The 24,588-nt window shown below is 33.6% G+C and overlaps 1 protein-coding gene and 1 long non-coding RNA gene across 8 annotated transcripts in view; one reads left to right on the top strand and one right to left on the bottom strand.

Annotated features, from left to right (window-relative positions):
* The window catches only part of LOC146994913 (uncharacterized), a 691,669-nt gene that overhangs the window by 55,640 nt on the left and 611,441 nt on the right, over nt 1-24,588 (top strand). The gene's annotated exons all lie outside the window — the stretch shown is intronic.
* The window catches only part of LOC146994914 (uncharacterized), a 260,019-nt gene continuing 245,994 nt past the window's right edge, over nt 10,564-24,588 (bottom strand). For both annotated transcript variants that reach the window (XR_015043364.1, XR_015043365.1), the window contains one exon: nt 10,564-10,798. This is a non-coding gene — a long non-coding RNA (uncharacterized LOC146994914). The remainder of the gene's footprint in view (nt 10,799-24,588) is intronic.

The following is a 24,588-nucleotide window of genomic DNA, read 5'->3' as shown; positions in this document are numbered from 1 at the left end:
CGTGGTTCTTCAATTTCTAACTAGCCACCTCCACGCTCGTGAAGCAAGAAAGCACACCTTCGAACTCGTTTCCCTTCTATTTAACTCAGATTACTTCCGCTGACAATTTGAATCCTTTGCGCGTTCTACTAAAATTTACATACTCTGGCATTGGCAATTCCAGAGGAAAGTAAGGCTTGACAGGAAAGATAGTTTAAACTTAAAATAAATATAAACCCTACACCCTTAATGCAAATAATTATTATCATAATAAAAAATTAACCAACTTTCCGTTGAAGAAAAAAAAATATGCAAAACTTTTCAGTATTTTACAAACAGTGAAATAAGCAAAAATTAACATGAAAACAACTCAAAAAACATAAAATTCCGCGCAGAATTTTACTCTACAGAACAACTTTATCAAAAAAATCAATAAAAATGTATTATATATATATATATATACATGACAATGAAATATGCCGATTTCTTAAAAACAGTGACATAAGAAATACGATGAAAAATTGTTGCCAAACCCTTATTTCTAAAAGAATGAAACTATTCAAAATGATGCGATTTCATCAAAAATATATCAACAACAATAAACAGGAAAATTGTTGCCAAAATCACATTTTTAAAGATGTGAGATGTGCGAAGTGTACTCGGAAGCTTCATTTAAACATATTTTTAAAAGTACAAAATATTATCAGTTTTCCAAAAGTTTTTTGTAAAAGCAGTCGCAAGGATGAATGTTTAACGTGTCCAAAAATCAAAGAAAAATAAACTGTACATTTTTAAAAATAAACATTTTTAGAAAATATCCCGTTGAAAATGTGTTAAGCTCCATTTGTTAAATAAATTCGTATTTAATCGATTTATTGAAACAAGAAATTTATTTTAAGTTCGTAAAATATCTAAGTGCTTACGTTTCATGACGATTTGAAAATGGAGTGTGTAGAGTAAAATCTCGCTTTCCTATAGCCCATTAATGTCTCAAAATGACGCGGTTTCGTCACAAAACATAAAATAAAAAAAAATTCGAATTCGAATTTCGAAAAAATCGCTTCGAGGTGCACTGGCCCTTGTCTAGATACACCTCATGTAGCAAATTTTGTAGCCCTCTGTCTATTAGCTTACGCGCAGCGCGAACGAAAGAAACACACACAACACACAGACAGACTCTTTCTTTTATTATATGTAGAGATATCATATGGCAAATTTGGAATAATTCTTAAAATAGAAGAAAAATATATGTAGAATAATACATCAAGTATACAATAACACATAATGTGCCATTATAACAAAATTTTGAATTTTCCAAATTTAGAATAAAATGCTAAAACCGAATATATCATGACAAATACTGAATAATACTTAAAATATGGGAAATAAAATATAGCTTAAAACATAAAGTATAGAATAGTACATAATATATCATATAATAAAATTATAATTTTGAATAAAGTGCTAAAGTATAGGATAATATATGATATATCATATAATAAAATTAATAAAGTAGAAGTATAACATGTAGAAGAGAATAAAATTTTATTTTAGAGTTCATGATCACAAATAGTTTTCAGTATTCATTAGGCAGAGTTCATAAGTGACTAAAGTGTTCATGATTACAGAGATCATAAAAAGTTTCTCGTTTAAGTTCATATATTTTACATGACTCATACAATATTCATAGCTCATTTTTGTCATGACACAGCAAATCAGTATCATGACTCACCTTTTCAGTTCTAGTTTACTCTGACGACTCAATTTTTATATTTCATTCTGTTTATTATGGATTTTGCAAGGCTTTTTTTATTACGATCAGTACAAATAAGTATTTGTGACAAAGATCGATAATTATCTTAAAATTCTACAAAGGTGAAAATTAAATATTTTGTTATATTTCGTCTGTTGTAGATGGGGTTACTATGCATAGATTTAATCCAATTGTGTTACGTTTTGGTGAATTTGTTTCATATTAGAATGAAGATGTTGAAGTTTGCTGTTTGTTCTTTTGAATTATATATCAATATTTCTGGGTGCGCGAATATGAAACGTTTTCTTGAGAGGAGATGAGAAAAGATAGTGATCACTGTCTCCTTTCTAGCAGCATATACAGAAGTCAGTGTCTATTAAGTTTCTTTGATGAAAATAAACACGATATGGCCCATGGCCAGTACTATTACATGTTAAAAAGGATTATGTACTCTTGGCGTCAGTATTCCAATAGGGGTAGAACTAGTAATTTCATCGACCTGTAGATGCGTTATTCCATTGTTCTTGGCATATTTGGGTAATTTGTTCTTTTATGGGCAGTCGAAGATAAGATTTGGGAAATTTCGTATATAGAAAATTGCTTTCTTGATTAGGAACAGCTTCTTTGCAAGTTTGTCAAATGTTAAGTTACCGGCATTTCTACTATGGCCTCGTATCCATGATATATGAATTTTTAAATTATCTGTTGTTTTAGAGAGGTTATTGATGTCATAAACAATAGAAGTCTGATTTTCTGGGTTAGAGATAGCATAGATGGCAGATTAACGGTCAGTATTAATATTTGATTCTATAATTAAATACTTCAATTGAATTGTTTTTAGTTTTAGTGTTTATTGCTGTTTTTATTTTTGTGTGTGATACAGCAGGAGATGTCTATTGTAAGGAGCAGGGCACATTTCGTAATCCTCTGTGATGTATATGGTTTTGTTATAAGTAATATTATGGCGAAGTTCATATATTGTAGAATCAATTGCTTCCTGAATGGATTCGACATGGAGTGGAATAGTTCCAGCTAAGATATTAAGAGTAGTTGTGGAGGTATTTCGAAAGCCTCTGGAAATATTAAGATTAAATTGTCGTTGTGTTGAGGTAAGAATTTTTTTTTCTTGTGGTTATAGGGAATGCCCAGATGGCAGAGCCGTAGGTAATCATTTTGGTTATTACTGTACGACATAGTAATTTGGTGATATGGCGATTTAAACCTCAGTTTGTGCCATGCACATGTCGAAGATTTTGACTTATAGAATGTGTGCGAATTTTAAGTTCTTTGAGATATTTGATAAGATGTTGTTTTCATGTATTATAATTTCCTAGGTATTTGATTGATTTAGTATGCTTGATTTTTTTCGCCATTTGTTTTAACAGAAAGTTGCTTAGTAAGATTTTATCCAGGTTTATTATTTGTCATGATTCTAGATTTGAAGGATTAAATTTCAAGTTTAATTTTCTTGCATTTTTGCTGGAATATGGCTATTATTTCTTGACAATTTCTTCGAAGGATTAAGTAGGACCTTCCACTGATAACAAATGCGGCATCATCGGCGAAAGCAGTAATTTTAGGAAAAGGAAGCCAGGCACTTTTTATAATTTTATTAAATGTAATATTCCATAATTCTGCGCTCATACATGCGCCTTGTGAACATCCACGAACTTGTTTTCTTCTGATTAAAGTATTATTATATAAAATGAGATTATGGCGATTATCAAGGAAATTATTTGTTATTTGATAGATATTATAATTACATTCAATATTTCTAAGTGCTTCTTTAATTGAAGGCCGCCATAATGAATCAAAGGCTGATTCAAGATCTAAGCTGATTATTGCGGAGTGTAGGTTATTGATTTTATTAACATCGATTTGATTTAGGACTGCACTGGTTGCATGAATGGTAGATTTTTGCTGCCTAAATCCATACTGATTTTCCTTGATGAAATTTTGATGTTGAAATTGGTATTCAAGTCTTCCTATAATACAACGTTCAAGAATTTCTCCAAGAGCTTTTATGTATAATTTGAATGCAGATTCTATCTGGTCCAGGAGCATTTTTGTTATTGAGTTTTTCAATAATTCGATTGAGTTTCATGGATGTAAATGGGATATCATTTTCGTGGAAGTAGATTAAAACGAATTAATCTTTGTTCAGTTGAATCATCATATATGCGTTCGTTTGGTAGAATAACATCTAGGATGTTTTCTAAAGTGATCTTCGTAACATTTTTATCATTATTTCCCGTATTAGTGACTGTAAGTTGCGTTGGGTGGAAGATTTTGTTGGTTTCAATTTTGTACAATGAGCCATACGTATCCTGGTTGTTTGAACAATAGTTGCACCATGCTTAACGTTTTCAGATATTATTTGCTTTTTATATGAGGCTTTTCGTTTTTTGTATTTTTGAAGTCGGTTTAGTCGTTCTTCATCATTTTGCGATGATTTGAGATTTCTTCGTAATGCTCGTGTTTTGTGTGTTTCTTTGCGGAGTTCTTTCGTCACCAGTTGATTTTTATAATGGGAATTGATGATCTTTTGAAGAAGGTACGTTCTTAGGTATCTTGAAACTTTCTGATAAGTTCCTTGGTAATATTATTAAGTTCTGTTTTTTTTTTTTTTTTGTACACAGAATAATAGAATTTAGAAAGTCATTTGAAATTGAATTGAACTTTTGTTGAAATTTCTTTTCTTTGTTATTATTGATTTTATATCTTGTAAGTGCAGTAAAGGACGTATATTCAGTTATATCAAAAGAGATATATTTGTTATCAGATTCAGTGTTCATCTAGTATTGATCTGTTGTTAATTTTATTATCAAGATGTGTTGTAGAAATAAGAAGATCAGTCCAATCTTTATTGTAGGTATTATCAAAGGTAGGTCGGTCAGTAAAATGATTATGTAGAATGAGATTGTTTGCATTTAAAAATTCTTCAAGTATTTCTCCTCTGTGGTCTTTTCTGATCGGTTTGTAAGTATCCCCATTAAGTACTATGGGAGTTAAAGTCTCCACTAATAACATGCGACTATTATTATTGTTGTAAGATTTCATTTAGTATGGATAAGTTTTGATTTGGATTTTTGACGGAGATATATAGATACTAGTAATAAGAAGCTGAGATGCATTAGTATTGATTAAAATTGTGATTATATCTCGAGTATTAATCATTATTGTAGAATTCCATTTATTGTTTGGAATGAATATGGCTGTACGAGGAGATAAAACACCCGTTGAAGCATGACGTTGAATAATTGCCCAGTTATTTGGACTTCTTCCTAATTTGCCAGTGATGCAATAATGTTCTTGATTTATAATAAAATCTGCCAGATAATCTACTTGATACTGACATAGTTGGTCGGTGGCGGTCTTTGCTCTTTGAAGATTTATTTTGAGAAAGCGGATGCCATTGTTATTCTTTTTATTGATGGAAAGGGTCTATAGATAGTCTGCAGGATCTTGCATTATTGTTGATAATATGTATTGGATTTTACTCGTCTAACTTCTGTTTGATATGTGGACCAGGAAATAGCTAAAGCTGGATGTTTACACTCAAAGTTTGCTTCATACTTTTCATTGTTAATCCAGCAGTTTATGCAGTACGGATTTTGGGAAGAACGCAAGAAACATGATAATTTCCGATGAAGAATGAGCATTTTGGTTAGTTTGTCTTATGGGAGAAATCCTGGCAGATTTGACATCTGCGTACACCGATAAACTCGGTTATTTTATTGGTGCGCCATCCAATATATATTTGTTTTTTACTCATAAAATTTTGGAAAGTTTTACCGTGACATTTTATGATCCATTTATTATTTTGATCATTCAGTTTAAATAAAGGTCTTAGCTCGGAAATATTATGTTTCTCGGGCGATAATTTGAATCAGTTCATCAGAGTTGAAATTTTTTGGAATATTATGAATTGTGCATTTTGGTATTCTGGCTTCAGGAAATTTTATGTTAACTATATCTTTTGCAACTGTTTTGGCAATGAGGTTATAAATGATTTTTTTCTATATCTTCTGGATTATGACAGTGTATTGGAAAGCCCCCTTGAAGAAGGGTGTTTACTTTTTTGACGTTGATATTTAATGTTTGCAGTGCTATTACTTGCAGTGGTATATGATTGATTTGTTCTATTTTTCTTTTCCGGTTCTTGCTTCGTTTGGTCATTAAATCAATCGTTCTACAATCGTTATCCAGTTCTGGCTCTTTTCGCAGTTCATCCGGTTTCCTTTTCGGGTTTGACAGTTCTTTTCCGGTTCCAGTTTGTTTTTCAGATTTGTATTCTTTTCCGTTTTTGCTTCTTTTCCAGGTATTGCGTCTTTTCTGACTCGTCTATATTTTCCAGTTCTGGCATCTTTTCCGGCTCTTGCTTCGTTTCCTGTATTTGCATTTTTTCCAGTTTCTTCTTCTTTTTCAGTTCTTCTTTGTGTTTTATTTTTTGCATTTTTTCCAGTTTCTTCTTCTTTTTCAGTTCTTCTTTGTTTTTTAGTTTTTGCATTTTTTCCAGTTTCTTCTGCCTTTTCAGTTCTTCTTTGTTTACTTGTTTTTGTATCTCTTCCAGTTGTTTCTGAATTTTTAGTTCTTCTTTCTTTTCTAGTTTTTGAATCCATTCCAGAGTTTGCTTCTTTTTCAGTTCTTGCTTCTTTTCTAGTTTCTGTTGCTTTTCCAGTTTTTGTTTGTTTTTCAGTTCTTCCTTCTTTTCCAGTTTTTGCTTCTTTTTCTGCTCTTGTTTCATTTTCAGTTCTTGCTTCTTTTCAAGTTTTTGCTTCTTTTCCTGCTCTTGATTCTTTTTCAGTTCTTGCTTATTTTCCAATTCTTGTATGTTTTCCAATTCTTGTATCTTTTCCGGTTCTTGCTTCTTTTCTCGTTTTTGTATCTTTTCCAGCTTTTGCTTCTTTTTCAGTTCTTGCTTCTTTTCTCGTTTTTGTGTCAATTCCAGTTTTTTCTTGTTTTTCAGTTCTTGCTTCTTTTCCAGTTTCTCCTTCTTTTCCTGTTCTTCCTTTTTATTCAGCTCTTGATTCTTTTTCAGCTCTTGCATCTTTTCCTGTTCTCGCTTCTTTTCTAGTTCTTTCTCGTTTTCCAGTTTTTGCCCATTTTCATGATCACAAGGAGGGTTTTCCAATCTACAAAATAATCAGTATCTCTTTATTTCAGTAGTAAAAGAGTGAAAGTAATGCAACGAAAATCACGTTTAACATGTACAACACTTCCATATTTAGATACTATATAACACTTTTGGCTCAGTTTCATAGGGAAAAATCTAACCGTAGATTCATTGCCTGATAGAATGTTTTTCTATAAAGGGCGAATTTTTAGTTTTCGTTGTTAGGACCTAAAGCCAAGCAGAGAAATTAACTCTTTCGCATAAAGTCGCCCGAAAGTCGCCCGAAACGCCCGTGCATTCAGGCAACAGCAAACCGCCGCAACGCCTCGTTTATTTTCTACCTAGTTCATTCCCCTCCACGTTAGTGTGTATGGCTCATTGGTTTCGCGAGTTGTTAAAAGACATGTCAATCATTCTTTTGAAGCAATAAAATAATAATAATATATAACTAAAAGAGAAATAAAAAATAAAGGAGAAGAAATAATAAAGGAAAGGAGAAAAACGAAAAATAAAAATAATAAAAACAATAATATAAATTAAAAAAGGGAGAAAAACGGAAAGTAAAAAGGAGAAAAACGGAAAGCTATTGACGCTCGCAGGTGCAAACCGGCCCTAAGGTGAAACTGCACACAATGGATGAAACCGGAGGGGGAAAGGAAAACTATTCCAAGACAAATTCGTAAACACGGGCGTTTTCGATGTTTATTGAAAACAGATTCAGTCGTCCTTCGATGCGAAAGAGTTAAAGCATTTGGCATGATTTGTATGCAATAAGCGACCACCATGAATCTCACGTAGAGTGTGATAATTTGCAAAGTTTCAGTGCCTTACTTTTCCTTACTTAATTTTTACATAAGTTGTAATATAAATAAGAGTACTAATAAACAGGTGGCTTAAAAGCAGAGGGAAAGAATGGCGAAAATTGCAAAATAGGAAGAAAAAATTAAACTGAAATGAAAAATGAAACAACTACAAACAAAGGATGGAAAAAGCATTTTAGAAGATATACAAGTAACGTACTTTCTGAATCAGCAAAATCTGTATTTAAACGAGTATAAGTTTGAAAGCTTTGGATTCATTTACATTTTTGAATCAATTACTATTTCTTACGCATGCCAGATATATTAAATTTCTTCAATTTTTGTATAATTTACTTACGTATTTTGTATTTTAACCTTTTCTTATTATTATCCCAGTAGAGGTAACCTGACACCTCATTAAATTATCTCCGAGTTTCTTCATTTAAGTCATCTTCCTGTCAGATCAATCTCTTTGCATCGCTGGTTGCAAAGGTTTCAAATTTTTTCTCGTTATTCCAAATTCGAAATATATTGCTGGTCTATTTCGTGGTACAGCAGAGGAGCACTAGGAGTTTTGCCACCATTCGTTTTCAATTGAAAATTTTATTCTCATTCTTCAGTTGCATTCTTAAAGTTTTAATTATTTACACAGGAAGAATGAAAGAAATCAAACAAAGCAAAATAAATTACGAAAAGATATATCTGTTTTCTCCTATATTTATTGTTCCCTGTAATTTCTTTTGTCTGTTCCATTAAATTTATTGAAGGAAAATTTGCGAAGTCTTACAAAATGTATTTCCTAAATCCTAAGCGAATTAAGCCTTTCTGAGCGTTTCGGCTACACTTTAATGGCTTTTAAAATGTAATGTTAGAATATTGACAGCTGCCTATACTGAAATATTTTCTATAGTCCTCGAAAAAAGAAGAATTAAAGTTCCAGGAGGTTATACAATGAAGGACACACATTTCTTATTTGAAGGGCAAGAGAAAAAAAAAGATATTTTCGGATGGGGATATGTAGCATTTTAAACACTATGTTTGTAAATTTCATGATATAGTAGTAACACTTGAGTCATAGGTAATTATGCACATATATGAGAGAGACGACGACGACGAAAAATGAAATGGCAAAACATGACCGAAAACACTTTCCTGGTCGGTACAAACAACACGAAACACAAGAAAGAACGGACACCAGTTATGCTTAGCACAAGAGAAATTAAAAAATAGGAACAAAATTAGACACTTATGGACCTCAATGAAATTCTTCGAAATTACGACCTGAACCCTGATGCAGGTATCACATCTCTCGCACATCGAACATAAGATGTTCTGGAAAATACCGTGCACCCCCAGGACTTTCCCAGCAGCTGACAGGATATGTGCCACAAGTTCCTGTTGGAGTTCTAACGGGGGTTTCGTGCACTAATGTTTTGACGTACCCTAGAGAAAGTGATAATGCAAGTGAGGGCTCGTGATCTTGCTGAACAATGCACTGGACTACCCCTACCAAACCCATGTCTAGGATACTTTCCGAAGGAACTTTCGAATACTTTTTTTGATGACGATCCAATGTTTTTGTTGTTATTTCTTAGTTTCCGCCGCGCTAAGAATAACAAACAAATATCTTTACACTGTTCGTACCCTATTTTTCTTGTGTTGTCTCTCGTCACTATGGCGCCTGAAAGCGTTTCCGACAATGCATTGCAATAAACGATTATATGTATATATATATATATATATATATATATATACCATTGGTAGATGTTGAATGTCGACATTTACCGGTGTAAGTCAGAAATAAGAGTATTTGAAAATATTTCGGACATACAACAAGCGACTATGTGAATGTTGACATTCACCGGTGAAAGTCGACATTCTCCAGATTTCGGTGTTTCACCGTAACATATATACGATAAACGTATATATATATATAGATATATATATATGTATATGTGTGTGTGTGAATTAATGTTAGGAATTCTGATCGCACATGTTGATCTATAATACAGAGCAAATTTGAAAGATGAATAAGATAAAATATTCAGATTTATTTCAATTCACATTTGCGGCCCCAGTTCATTTGAAATTCCAAACTTACCTATTTCTAGAATATTTATATTTCTCATATTGTTGGAATAGGAATAAAGTAGGACGACGCCGTGTCAGCGGTGACAGAGATAGAAAAAATGTGCATAGTTCGACAATATTGTGGTTTAGTAAGAGAAATATTTGATTCAGGAAATTTTTTATTCCCACTTAGCTAAGTCATCATCTTTATGTAAAAATCATGTGATGGGGATATATATATCTACATAAACATATATTTTAATTAATTAATTTTTATTTTTTAATTTGCTATTAATTCAAAATCATTTAATATTACATATTAAACACAATAATTGCAATGAAAAGTTAGAATCTCGAAATTTTTATTATGTTTGATGAGTACATTGTCAAAACTCGAGCTAAATAATATCATAAATCTCTGTAAATCTAGAAATATATAGTCTAACAGAAAGAATGTGAGGAGAACAATTTATATTAGATTTGTTCCGAATAGAGTATGGGATGGATTTCAGTGTTTATTTAATTTGTTTTACATATATATATATATATATATATATGCATATTATTTATAAACATAAAGTCTTTTTTGTCTTTGTTACTCTAATTATATCAACTATTTGACATTTACTTCTCATTCACAAATTTTACAAACTGGCCGTATAAACACGTGTATTTTGTATATTAGCTTTCTGTTTAGATATTTCATTAGTTAATGCAATAACGTTTCCTCATAATCAAAAGGTATTACAATAAATATGAATTCTTCACAATGTAATTTTCCATTTTAAACATTTATAATCTATTTTTGTAATGAAGGAATGAAAAAAACTTTAAGCATTATAAATCTGAAAACGTATTATTTTCCAGACCAGCGTTTTTGTCAAAAAATTATTAAAGGTATAATTAAACTGGACCTGAAACATTATGTTTTGTTTTATTATTTTTTCCGAAAAGACTTACGTTTCCGACACGTATTGCAATCTTAAACATTGGGGATCCAATTCTTCTAGTAGTTGATCGCTGAAGTATAATCCTGCTTCTCCTTCTTCTTCTTCAAATATACGTCGATAATTATTTGCGCTGAAATATTTTTATTTTATTAAATATATATGTTCATATGTTTGAATTCATTAATTTAATAAATGATTACTTATACGTTTTTTGTCAAAAGTAGTAAGTTACAGTTTGCGAGCATTTTTACAGATTGTCAAAGATTTTTAAACACTCAATGTTCCACGAAGAAAATATCTTTACGTATTCAAAATCTTTTAAAAACAATAAATATGGAAATGAATATTCCTCTTATTAGCCTAAATTCCATTATGAGGATATACAGGTATAAAAGGAAATAAAGTTGCTGGGACCAGCAGCTCAAGATGCTATATTATAAGGTCTGATTGACATCTATCATCTCAAATCAAACCTTGCAATGAGGGAAATAATTTCCAAACACGTTTTAATAAAATAACAAACAGGATGGGACGAGGCAGATACAAGAAGATTGCTCGACGGTTACCTCCCGCAAGTATCCCTATAAAGAATAAATTTTTTCTCCAATTAGATTGGCAACAAGTCATGGAAAGTTCCCATTTTATTTCCAGAGATTCTTAAGAAGCACGTAAAATGCGAGCGCGAAAAACCTGCAAATCTAGCAACATTTAAGCTTTATAAATGGCACACTTCCTATTCCTTCATATGTATACTTTCCTTTCCTTCATATGTATTGCAATTTATCATATGATCATTATTTACAGCAATGATTCTTAAATGTCTTCCACCTAAGGCTCCTAATGATGCCGAGGAAAACTTGCGCAACTGTGACAAAAAGAATATTTAAAAATACAATAAAAGCTTGAAAGGTAATAAAAATGCCTGAATTTAATTTCCTTTTATTTAAATGAAGCTTAATGTTTTTAAAGGAAATTGAATATTGTAAACAGGAATCAACAATATAAATATCTGTGGATTTTTGCCTCTTTGTTTTTTTCTTCGTAACATCATATCTCCGGAACGGGGAGTTTGAGTTTGGAAGGAGGTATCCCCGGATTTCAAAACTTCTTGGTTAAACTTTCCGACTATTGTTATCTTCCTACGACTATCACTCGAGATATTATATAAAATTTCGGAAAACGGTAATTTTTCGTATTTATTTTTCCAAGTGGCCGAAGTCTAGCGCACTGGACATCAAAATGCTTTACTTGGAAAAATGTTGGCCCTTCTCACTTTCAAATCGTAGAGTTTGTTTAAGAGATATTTTTAAGTTAAAAAAAATATGAAATAAATAGTATTGCCAAACGTGAAACTTATTGTTATTATTATTTACGGTTATATTCTGAAGTTGAAGAAAGCACGTGATTCCATATAACGTCATTGTATGTCGAAAATCTTTCGTTAATATCAGTATTTTAAATGAATAGCTGCTTTTGGCAACTTTTATGTTTCACCTTTGGATACGTGACACGATATGCTATCGCTACGTTAATTCCTTTATTGAGATTTTGAAAATTTATTATATTGAAATAAATTTAAATCATAACCTCCAATGTATTACCTGAAGTGTCAAAGGTCTTTGTTTCCTGAGTTGGCAAGAAAAATGTATTTACGAATCGCTGGTTGCTTGGAAAGAATCAATACATTTTCTTCATAATGAAATGTTTCTATGCATTTTATGCTATTCTAAATTTATTTATAAAAATTTAATTTCTTTTATTGTATACTTACTTTCTGAGTAGAAGTTTAAACATCTGTAGATATTTAACGTATTTTAGATGCAATGTTACTTTACTACAGTTAAATAATTTTTTTTTTCCAATTTACTAAAATGTCTGAACGCAAGAAGAGAGCACAAATGGTACAGCGAGCTACAGAAAAATGAAGTAAAAAACACTAGGAGACTCAACAGGCAAGTACAATAAAATTTGCGAGCTTCAAAAATGAATGAAGACACAACTAGAAACTCAGCAGGCAAGCATAGTGACAAGACAGCTTACGCATTCAAGAAACTGAAGAAGAAACGAATAGGAGTTCCAGGAGACAAGCAGCAACTCAAGAAACTTCGCGTGCTCAAACTGTATCAGAAACTAGTAGAAAACACAAAAGACATTCAGAAAACCAAGAAACACTGCGTGCTCCGGAAAGGGAAGCAGAAGGGAAACGGAGGCCCATTAGGCAAGTGGAACGTCAACAGACCATGCGCGATGAATAGAAGAAGTAGCAAGTAAACGAAGGATACAAGACTCTCCGCGTCAGCGTCAGATTCGACAGGAAATAACAGAACAGCTCAAGAACCTATATAAACAACTCAAGACGCTGCAGTTTACGGACAATTTTTGTTCGAAGTGGCCGAGCGTATACGAGGGAACAAGCTTCTCATGAACGCATCAAGACATACACGTAGTACTCTTCACAATGCAGGAAGTTTACTTTGAGCAACACACTGTATACATAGAGCTCGTAGACATATATAGTAACGATTTTGCTTTGGCAACAGCCCTCTAGTAAAATGTATGAAGTTTATATTAGCATCTCACAATACCTGAACGAAATTTTTCTATTTACTTCTTCATTTACAATTTTCTGAAATTTTTTATCAGTAATCCTGTCTATATAATATAGATATCAAAATCAGAAAAATTTAATTAATTATCTTTAAATGTAATTAAGTAATGAATACTTCGCCCCTGTTCATACCGAAACAACATGATGTAATTGTAGATAGCTAGAAAGTAAAATGTATTCAGCAGGCTGTGCAGCAAGCGACATCTATAAATGGTGATAACACAATAATGTTATATAATGTTATATACTGGCAGAGTTTTAAATTAAGAACATATACATCAGTGTTTTAATAATAAGAATTTTGCATCAAATTGCAAAACAAATATCTTAACTTCTGTCTTTTCATGCATAAGAGTTCAGCATTCGGAAAATTACATTTTCGTAAATGGTTTAGCAAAAATAACGAAAATTATTGCCCTGAGAAATGGATAAGCTTGGTATGAATCCGAATTACGCCAAGACTACCCGTCAATGGTTGTTTTGAACACGCCCTTAATGAATATATATAACCCTTAACAAACGTAAAGTCAGTGAATCTACTATCCGAGTGTGTCTTTATATCTTGAGTATTTAAGAAATGCATTTATCTATCTGGATAAAGCTAACGCTATTGCCTGAATAACAACGTTTATTTAACATTTGATACAACCAACTTCATATACATCTTGAAATAAAACATAAATTTCTTAATAAGATACTAAAAATTGCAGAAAAAATACAAAAATAATGGAATTTCTAATAACACTACAAGTAACATACCGAGGAATAAATTGCGCAGCAAAACTGATGCAATCTACAATATGTATACCAAAAAATTTATGTACCGCAATAGAAATGCAATAGAATGAGAAATGAAACTATCATGAGATTTATAATGAAATATTCACCATAAACTATTGATATATGTTAATAAATATATACTTTTAATACTATTCATTTAAATATGCTGAAACTTTCATAATATTCATTACTTACGAACGCTTTTTCATCCATCGAAGCATAGCACAAGCCATTCTCAATTCAGTGCTGGTGCACGTCAATAAAATAAGGATAAATCCAAATTTTTACAAAAAATCAATCGCCTTGACTCGTTTCTCAGAAAACGTATGTCTACAAATGCAGTATTAATATATCACATCAATATAATTCGGGATCATAAAATCTCCAAACAACGCATTAAACGCAAAAAATCGCATTAAGGCAGAATGAAGAATTTTCACTCTTACAATGGCTTTTACAACAATATACAATAGAATCTAATTTCTAAACTAAGTGTTCATTGTTACACCATATTTCATTTTTTGGGGAATCTTTCATGGTTGTTCAGTAATTCTAACTGTTTACTTGTTTAAATAGAATTATGATTTCATATATATGCACAGACTTATATATGTATATATTAATACGTATCTGTAGTAACATACATCCTATTATTATATGTAGGCGTATAATTCTAAATTAATTATACTACTCAACAGAATTTATATATTGATAGCATCAGACTTTTAAAATTATTTATTACTCTCTGCTTGCTAACGGTTAGATAATTACGTACAGTGGTACCTCGACATACGTGTTTAATTCGTTTCGTAACCTTGCTCGTATGTCAAATTGCTCGTATCTCAAAGCAATTTTCCACATTGAAATTAATCGAAATGCCATTAATCCGTTCCAGATCCCAAAACACGACCTCAGTTGTTTTTTAAGTGTTTTTAAATAAGAATCAAAAACAAGAAGAAACATTTATTTATAAATAACAAATACATATTCTATAAAAACATAATTAAAAGAAAAAGTGAAGTGCCTACGGAAGAGCTTAATTTTTGTCACTGGTCTTCGCTTTTTTCGTCATGATCTGCTTATTTCCACCCGCAGATCGTTTAAAAAAACTTTCCAAGGAAGTTTGTTTCTTCCTCCGTGTCAAGGATGCACGACTAGTTGCAACGTTTTCGCGGCGATGTTTATCCACGAACTCTACAACTTTCTCCCACATTCCCAAGACCTGTTTTATATCTCTTGTAGGGATAACCTTGTCCACCTCTAGCTCCTCTTCAAAACTAATTTTTCGTTAACCCAACATATGCTGCTGCAAATACAGATCGTGTAACTAATCGGTTGTCAGCTCCTGAGACTGTTGTTCGACGAGTTCGTTCATATCTCTCCCATCCACCTCCAGACTCATGGATTTTCCCAGAGAAACAAGCTCCACTACCTATGCGACTTTGGGTTCCAATCCTTCGAAGGCCCTTTCAGCAACAGCCTCAGGCCACAGCTTCTTCCGTGCAGAGGTTAAGGTCCTCGTTGTAACACCCAGCCAGGCCTGATCAATAATTCCTAGGCATATGACGATCTTAAAGTGGCCTTTCCAGAACTCTCGAAGGGTAAGGTTTGTGTTCTCCGTCACCTCAAAGCAGCCCCAAAAAATGTGCTTGGTGTACAATTTCTTAAAATTAGAAATCACCTGCTGATCCATCGTCTGCAGGATAGGAGTGGTGTTGGGTGGTAGGTAGGGAACTTTTATATACTTGAACTATTAGAGTAAATCAACTTCGTGATTTGGTGGGTGAGTAGGGGCATTGTCGAGGAAGAGAAGGGCTTGCATGGGTAGGTTGTTTTTCTGTGGGTATTTTTTAACAGAAGGGCCAAACACCAGGTTTATCCACTCCGCAAAGAATTTCCTGGTGACCCACGCCTTCGGATTTGTCCTCCACATAACTGGCAGATTTTCTTTTGAAATATTATATGACTTAAAGACTCTGGGATTTTCCGAATGGTATACTAGCAGAGGCTTGATTTTACAGTCGCCAATCTCATTGGCGCAAATTGCTAGAGTTAATCTATCCTTCATGGGTTTGAGACCTGGCATTGTCTTCTCCTCTGCCGTTATGTAAGTTCTATTCGCCATCCTTTTCCAGAAAAGCACTGTCTCGTCACAGTTGAAGACTTGCTGGGGGGATGTATCCTTTGGCTAGTATCAGTTCGGAAAACATTTTGATGTAAACCTCAGCTGCCTCACCATGTCTGACGACGGAGTGAATGCCGGTCCTTTTCCTAAAGATGTCAAGCCAGCCCTACTGGATTTAAACAAGTCTTCCGATTCCTCATTTTTAGAAGTGTGTGGGATCTTCTTTAGCAAATAACCGTAAATTGCTCGTGCCTTCTCACATATGATGCTTTATGTTAAGGTTCCTCCTTGAAGCTGCTTCTCTCTCACCCACCCCATCAGTAGTTTCTCCATCTATTCACGGAGAGAGGTCCAGAGTTTAGACATTATTTTATCGGCCTTAGATGGCTTTATACCCTTTATCAACTCCTTTTGTTTAAGCACAGTACATATCATTGATGTGCTACGACCGTACATCATCGCCAAGTCAATTACTTGCACTCCTTGCTCATGGTTTTCTATGATTTCACGCTGTAATTCAATAGACATCATCTTCTTCTTTGTACCCATGGTTGTAAAAATAAATATGATAATGTTTTCTAAATGTACAAAAAGCAAAAAGCGCCAACCCAGCTTATCAAAGATGCTTCCAAAACGAGGGAAACAAGCACACAGACTGAGATCTTGTCTGAGGTGGGAGAAACTGTTAGACGCTGCATCTAAATATAAATAACCATCGTCTTCACTGCCGAAACCCTCTAAACTATTCTATAAATCACTATCAAAAAAGTTATTACGTATAACAAAATTACCATGAAATAAGCAATATCCCTTAATTCAAATATTAATGATCCTAATAAATAAATTAACCAACTTCCCTTTGCAAAATCTTAAGAACTCAAATGGTATAAAGGAGGTTAAGAACTTTGTTTCCAAAAAAATCACTCAAAACTTTTCAGTATCTTAAAATCAGTGAAATGAGCAACAAAGAACACAAAAGAATACAAAAAAAAAATTCTGGAAAGCAAAGTATAATTAATGATAATGCAAAGTATAATTAATGATATCCCTTGTAATGTTGCGCGCTTCCTACCTGCACGCAACAATAGTGGTGACTGCAAAGAACTGGAAAGTAGACAAATTCTTGAGAAGGGTTTAAATCCCTTTTCATTCAACTTTAGAAATTACAAATGCGTGCTCTTGACGCTCGCAAACTACGCCGACCCGGCGGTAAAATAAAAATAAAAAACTAAAAAAAGAATAATAACAAGTGACTAGCTACGAGGCTATCTAAACGTAACTAACCTCACCGCGTTCTAAGATACCGCTGATAATTCAGCAAACTTCTGAATATTACGTTGAAAAATTAACAATCTGCCGAGGCAAGCACACAGGCCTAAACGCGTGGTTCTTCAATTTCTAACTAGCCACCTCCACGCTCGTGCAGCAAGAAAGCACACTTTCGAACTCGTTTCCCTTCTATTTAACTCAGATTACTTCCGCTGACAATTCGAATCCTTTGCGCGTTCTACTAGAATTTACATACTCTGGCATTGGCAATTCCAGGGGAAAGTAAGGTTTAACAGAAAAGATAGTTTAAACTTAAAATAAATGTTAGTTAAAATAAATATAAACCCTACATTTGCCGCTGCCAGAGTTTGGTAAACTTGGAAGCAGGTCCTAGAAACGACCTGTTGGAAAGTTTCCACAATTCTGATCTAAATTTTAAGAGCCTCGTTGACATAAAAAAAAAATCTGTTATCTCATAAAAGGTAGAACAAATTTCTGTAGATACTTATTTAATTCTCTCTTCTTACAGCAACCTTTCCTGGACTTCAGCAATCAATCTGTTCTCTTCCTTCCAGTATCTGGAAGGAATAAGTATCAGTATCTTTCTAAATACATTATAATTTATACTTTCTTGACACTGAATAAGTTTTTGTTTTTGAACGATTTATTTTCCTTAGTTACTGCTTAATGCACATACATTCAAGTATTCAAACATGAATTTAACTTTACCCTGGCTCTCCACCATGTGTGGTGTCAAACGAGAATATTCGTGTTTTAGTATTGCAACACTTCTCCTAACCACAATGATTTGTTAGAATTCAACGACCAAATAGACACACCTTACTCGACATTCTACAACTCGATGAGCTACTTTAACATTCTTAAAATTCAAGTCTAGGTGGAGAACCCTGCAAAGCACATTCATTCTAACTTCCCTCTCGTTTATCCTTAGACATGCAGGCTTTCGCTCTAAAGCATGATTTTATCTACAGTTTAATACTTAAATTTGAATTCATTGCTATTGAGCCTTTACTTTTAGCATTTAAAGTTTTATGCTTCTAGACTAAATTCTACTTTTACATAACTTTCAAGCATTTACGTATCTTTACAAAATTCTAATAAATATGATTTTTACAATTTACCATAAAATGAATAAGAGAAAAATAAATTTTTACTTTACTCATTCTTCGCCAAGCTGGAGGCACTGAAACTAAAGTAGTTATTAATACAAGAATACGAAGTTATTTTTATCTTCGGCCAAATTTTGGCTTTAAAATAACAGAATTAGTCTTTCGACCAACAGAAACTACTTGTTCCTAGATTTTATACTTAAAGAAAATAATACTTTTGCCTTAGCTAAATAAAGAAAAGAAAACTAAATCTCAACCGAGACACATTGACTTCCGTCAAAACATAGAACTTTGTATTTACGCATAACAAAAGAAAAAAATGTTATAGAAGATTTTTAACTTATCTTTGATTTTTCGATGATTGTAACTCCGACATCCTCTTCTGGCAGAACTGCTCCCACGTTATAGATTTCATCGACGTCAGTCGTCTCCTTAGGGTCCTTCGAGTGTCGTCCACGTTGCTTCTTCTTTTTTGCCCTGAGCATGCTGGCCTCTTGGAGTGGTAGTCGTCGGGTTGCTGTCTTTTCCGTTCTGCCCCTGGACGGCTGGTCTTGGCGTCCTCCCGTCTGGAATCGTGCTTGGATTTCTTCTGTTGGTGGTGGTCTTTTCGTTCCTCCTGCTGTGTTTTTGTTCTCGGGAACGGCGGCCTTGTTTGCACCTGACTCTCTGGCCCTGGAAGCGTTCTACTCGATGTAGAATTTCTACTGCGATACGTTGTAAGTAGCATTTTCCTCTTTACCAAAGTGTCTTTACGCGGCGGCTTTGCTTTCTTGTATTTCTTAAATGCTGGAGTCTGACGTTTTCATTTCTTCTTTTCGGTACCGCCGCATGACTTATAGAAGGGCTAGGTTTCTCTTCAGTTCTCTGCTTCTTGGGTTGTGGAACGGGTGACGTTACTTCTGGACCTTCTACTTCATTTACGCTTGAGTCCTGCAAGAAACTTCTAAGGATTTCAAAATCATTTTGATTATAATATTTTTCACCTGGTCGGGACTTGCTTTACAGATTTCCCCTCTCTCGTTCTTAAGGTACAATACGACTCCCTTGATTTCCTGAATTACATATAGGCCTTCAAATTTTGGAGCTAACTTTGCAGTAAAATTATCTGGGGCACTTGATAAAGAAAATTTCCGCTTCAACACTTTATCTCCAACTTTAAAATCTGCTTCACGGCGTTTTCTATCATAGTATAACTTTTGCCTATTTCTTGCCGTATCCGATCTTTTAACCGCCTGGTCAATAAGTGTTTGCACATCTTTCTGTTTAAATTCTTGCTCTCTTTGTTGTACAAAGAATAATTTATCTAATGGCGAAATTAACTTTCGTCCTAAAAATAATTCTGCTGGGGTTTTCCCGTAGTATTGTGATTTGCCGTTTAGTTGCCTTGAACTAAAAAGCATCAGCTTTGTATAATAAACTTTATTCTTATTCTAAAACATAAAATTCTTTAAGAGAAATATTGCCTGCAGCGCAGTGCGGCTAAGAACGCTATTCTACTGAAACATAAACATGAACAACTGTTGCAATTCACACAAACTTTATAGTAAAATAAAGCACGTTGCCAGTAACAAGATTATTGCAAAAATCATAACATAAAATTAAGCAGTGAGGAAATAAAATATACAAAAAAAAAAAGAAAAGCAAATATTAAATATGCATCCAACATTAACTCCCACCCTTGCCATTGCATTAACATAGATCATTCCCGATGCAATGGCAACGGTAAAAGTTTTACTACGGGTATTTTAAAATAACCATTAACAGTTTTCACTGTAACAACTCTAATATTGCCATTAATTGATTATTAGATGACAATTTATATCTGTGACAAACAATACATTTATGGATAAAGGAATGAATAAGTTTCTTACCATTTACAATCCAATAGCTTTGCTTTAAAATGTTAGCTAGTAAACTGGGCCCTGCATGCATATAAGTTACATGATATTGTTTAACAAGCAACAAAGCAATCCTGTGTTGACCTGGTATAATTATGGGATGCTTAGCATTGAATGACAAGTCAGAATTTTGCAGCCTACCTCCCACCCGTAAAACACCATCATCATCTAGAAAAGGAAAAAGTGAACTTAAAACACTTTTAGGACTTAAAGATGAATTATTTTTGAGATCCTTTATATCTTTATGGAAGTGCACAAACTGGATCCATTTAATGATCAACTTCATAGCTGCTTGCCTTTCATTAGATGAAGGTACTACTGCAGGACTTTTTAACCTATTATCTTCAGAACCAAAGACCCGTTCTTTGCACCTAGAAATAAATCTTAAACAAAAAGAAATTACATTAACTATTTTAGATAAAGAAGAACAGTTCTGAAATAAATTGTCCAGAGTGTCATTAGTCAAATAAGCTGTTGTACAAAAAAATGATTTTGTCCTTTGTTCAGTTAAGACAGTTGCATCGCTGTTAGTCTCATTACTGACAGAACATTGTAGAGGCCACTTTGAACTGTCGAACGCTAAGAATGATGGCCCATGCCACCATAGGGATATGTTCGGTAGAACTTTAGGATCGATTCCTCTAGAAGGAAGATCGGCAGGATTCTGTTTCGACGAAATATAGCTCCACTGTTGATAGGGAACAGCATCTAATATTTCTGAAGTCCTGTTTGCCACAAAAAGCTTCCATTTTAGAGGATGAGCTGCTAACCAACAGAGAACAACCTTAGAGTCAGTCCAAGCGTGAAAGGAAATTTCAGTGGTGGAGAAGGCTTTACGAACAGCTTTGATTAATCTGGCAAGGAGCAATGCACCTAGGAGTTCCAGTCTAGGTATGGACACTTGTTTAATGGGAGCAACTTTGGTTTTAGCAACCACCAAATTGACTTCATTTCTGTCGTGAGATGTTGGTTGAACACAGTAGATAACAGCAGCGTAAGCAGATTCTGACGCGTCACAAAAACCATGCAGATAGATGTGGTTAGACGTAGTTTGAAGCCACCTCGAAATTTTAACATTTTTGAGAGCCTTAAGATCTTTTTGAAGTCGCTGCAACTTCTCTTCCCATTCTTTAGGCAGTGGGGCATCCCAGTCAAGTTTTAAAAACCACAATTGCTGATAAAACATTTTCAACTTGACTGTACATGGTGATAGCAAGCCAAGAGGATCAAAGATTTTAGAAGATTGAGAAATGAACCTTCTTTTAGTAATTTCAGTCCCAAAATCCATAGAAATGTTAAATAAAAATACTTCTTCTGTAGAGTTCCAAAACAGCCCTAAAGCCTTGGCACATTCATCTGAGTGAACTTCCAGGTCATCTTCTTCATGATTATCAATGGATAAATTTTCGAGAAGCTTTGAGCAGTTTGACCTCCATTTCCTTAAATTAAATCCACGTTTCTGTAATAGCTGTGAAAGCTTAGAGCATAGGTCAACTGCTTCCTCTAAACTGTTTGCTCCAGATAAACAATCATCTACATAGAAATCATTTTTAAGAACGGAGGATACATGAGGATGATCCTGTTCTGCATCCAAAGCAATTTGCCACAAACAGCGTGTTGCTAAAAATGGTGCAGATGCAGTGCCATAACTAACTGTACATAATTTATATGTCTGCATTTTTGAATTAATAGATTCTCTCCAAACAATTCTTTGTAAATGTTGATCCTCATTATCTACTAAAATCTGGCGGTACATTTTTTCTATGTCAGCAGAAAAAGCTATTTTATGTATACAAAAGTTGAGCAATATTGAAAATATATCTCGTTGTAGTGTTGCACCTACCCCTAAAACAGAGTTCAAAGAAACTGAATTTTTAGGTTTACATGAACCGTCAAATACTACACGAAGTTTAGTGGTAGAGCTACTTGGTTTAACAACAGCATGATACGGTAGATAATATACTTGCTTATTTTCTTCATTCTCAACAACTGGAACCATATGATTTAAAGTTTCGTATTCTTGCATGAACTCCTATTATTGCCTACCAAGTTCTTTATCTAAATCAAATTTTCTTTCCATGGATAGAAGACGAGAAATAGCCAAAGGTTTGGAGTCGCCTAACTCTTCAGCATTACTGAAAACGGGCAGTCGGACAACAAATCTGCCATTTCCGTTTACTCGATAATTTTCTTTAAAATGCTTCTCACAAAACTCTTCTTCAATCGTTGATTTCTGATTTTGGAACGTTAATTCTTCCAACTCCCAAAAACGCTTAAGTGTTGCATCGACGTTATCCTCAATATGTAAACTAATGCGATTAACACTAATGGGATGCGGAGTATTGCCTTCTGTTTTAATTCTGCCTGATACAACCCAACCAAAAATAGTATTTTGCGCAATTACATTTTTATAGCCAAAAATCTGCCCTGGCTGAAGCAGAGAAAAGAAATAGTCAGCTCCAATTATCATGTCTATTTGTTTGGGCGTACTGAAATTTGGATCTGCAAGATTAATTGAATTCAAATAATCAAGGTCCTTGCTATCAATCTTTACTGAAGGCAAATGCGAAGTTAATTTTTTAAGAATATATGCTTGTATTAAAACACCATTTTTTTTTCAACTCAGATTTGGGAAACAATTTTACATTTACATAACCACGAGTCAAAGCTGCTTCAGAATCACCAAGTCCCTTTACGCAAATACGGGCATTTTGTCTGCGTATATTTAATTGTCGAATAAATGATTCACTGATAAAAGAAGCTTCACTTCCACTGTCAAAAAGAATGATACATTCGTGACCTTGACCAGCAGAATCGTAAATTATTACTGCCGCCGTTGGTAAAAATGAAGTACTCTGACCCTGAATAGAAAAACTCGAAATATTATTTTGTTCGTCTGAATTAGAAATTTGTTCATCAGATGGAGATGAATTTGACACAACTACGTTAACACTTTTAATATCTTCATGCAGTAAAGTATGGTGTTTTGCTTTGCAAATAGAACACACATTCTGCGATGAACAAAATTTTAATTGATGATTTCCGAAACAATTGAAGCATAATAAATTCTTGCGAATGATATTTTTCCTAGTCGTAATATCTGCACCTTTAAATTTATAACACTTTGATAAAAAATGAGAACCATTGCAATGCTGACATTTTAGAACAGAATTTTTATTATTATGTGAAACATTCTTCGAAACAGAGCACTGATTTTTATGCGATACTCGCTTTTCATTATTATGAGTGTTTAACATTTCAAGTGAAACACATCTTGAGTTTAAGAATTCCAAAAAACATTCTAAGGTAGGAAATTCTTCTTCACCATTTTTTTGTGACCATAAATGGCGCGTTTCTGGATCGACTTTTTCTAACAAAAAATAAATTAGCCAAACATCTCTAGACGAAGCCTTTTCGCCAAGAGATTTTAATCCACGGATAACTTCATCAGATGTATCAGATAGTTTTCTTAGATTAACAGAATCAGCGCTAGTAATTTTTGGTTGCTCAAGAAATGTTCTGACAAGCGACATTACAATTTGATTTTTTCTATCATAACGATTCATCAATTTGTCCCAAGCCTCATCGTATGTAGTTTCGGAAATCGGAATATGCTTAATAATAGCAGCTGGTTCGTCTTTTAAAAGTCCTATCAAATATTGGAATTTCTGAATTTTCGCTAATGACTGATTGGTATGAACTGTCGCCATGTACAGATCTTTAAAATTAAGCCAATCAGTATATTTACCATTGAAACTCGGAATGTTTAACCGCGGAAGTTTAACACCCCGAGCGTTACGGGTTTTTTCAGGAAACGACGTAAAAATAATCGTGTTTTGTTACCATGTCTGTCGCAAAAGCGGCAAGCATTTTTACTCAAACTGCTTCAAAAGCGGACCCCCTTACCATGTGGATATAATTAAGCTAATTCTCCCCTCCGTTGAATTTAGCGAGTGAAATTATTTTTTCTCCCTATGGTATCTTCGTCACGAGACTGGTTGCTAAAATAGTATTTTATCTCCTATTTGGCTACTTTATAATTTGCACACTAACACATATTACTGTATATTACTCGTACCTTAAAATCAAGATATGTGCCGAATACAGAAA

Source organism: Stegodyphus dumicola, chromosome 10 (genome assembly GCF_044657685.1).
Source record: "Stegodyphus dumicola isolate Sdum_Otavi_A_Nest chromosome 10, ASM4465768v1".
NCBI classification, from domain to species: Eukaryota; Metazoa; Arthropoda; class Arachnida; order Araneae; family Eresidae; genus Stegodyphus; species Stegodyphus dumicola.
Note: the sequence above shows the minus strand (reverse complement) of the source record. Positions and strands in the feature narration are given on the sequence as shown.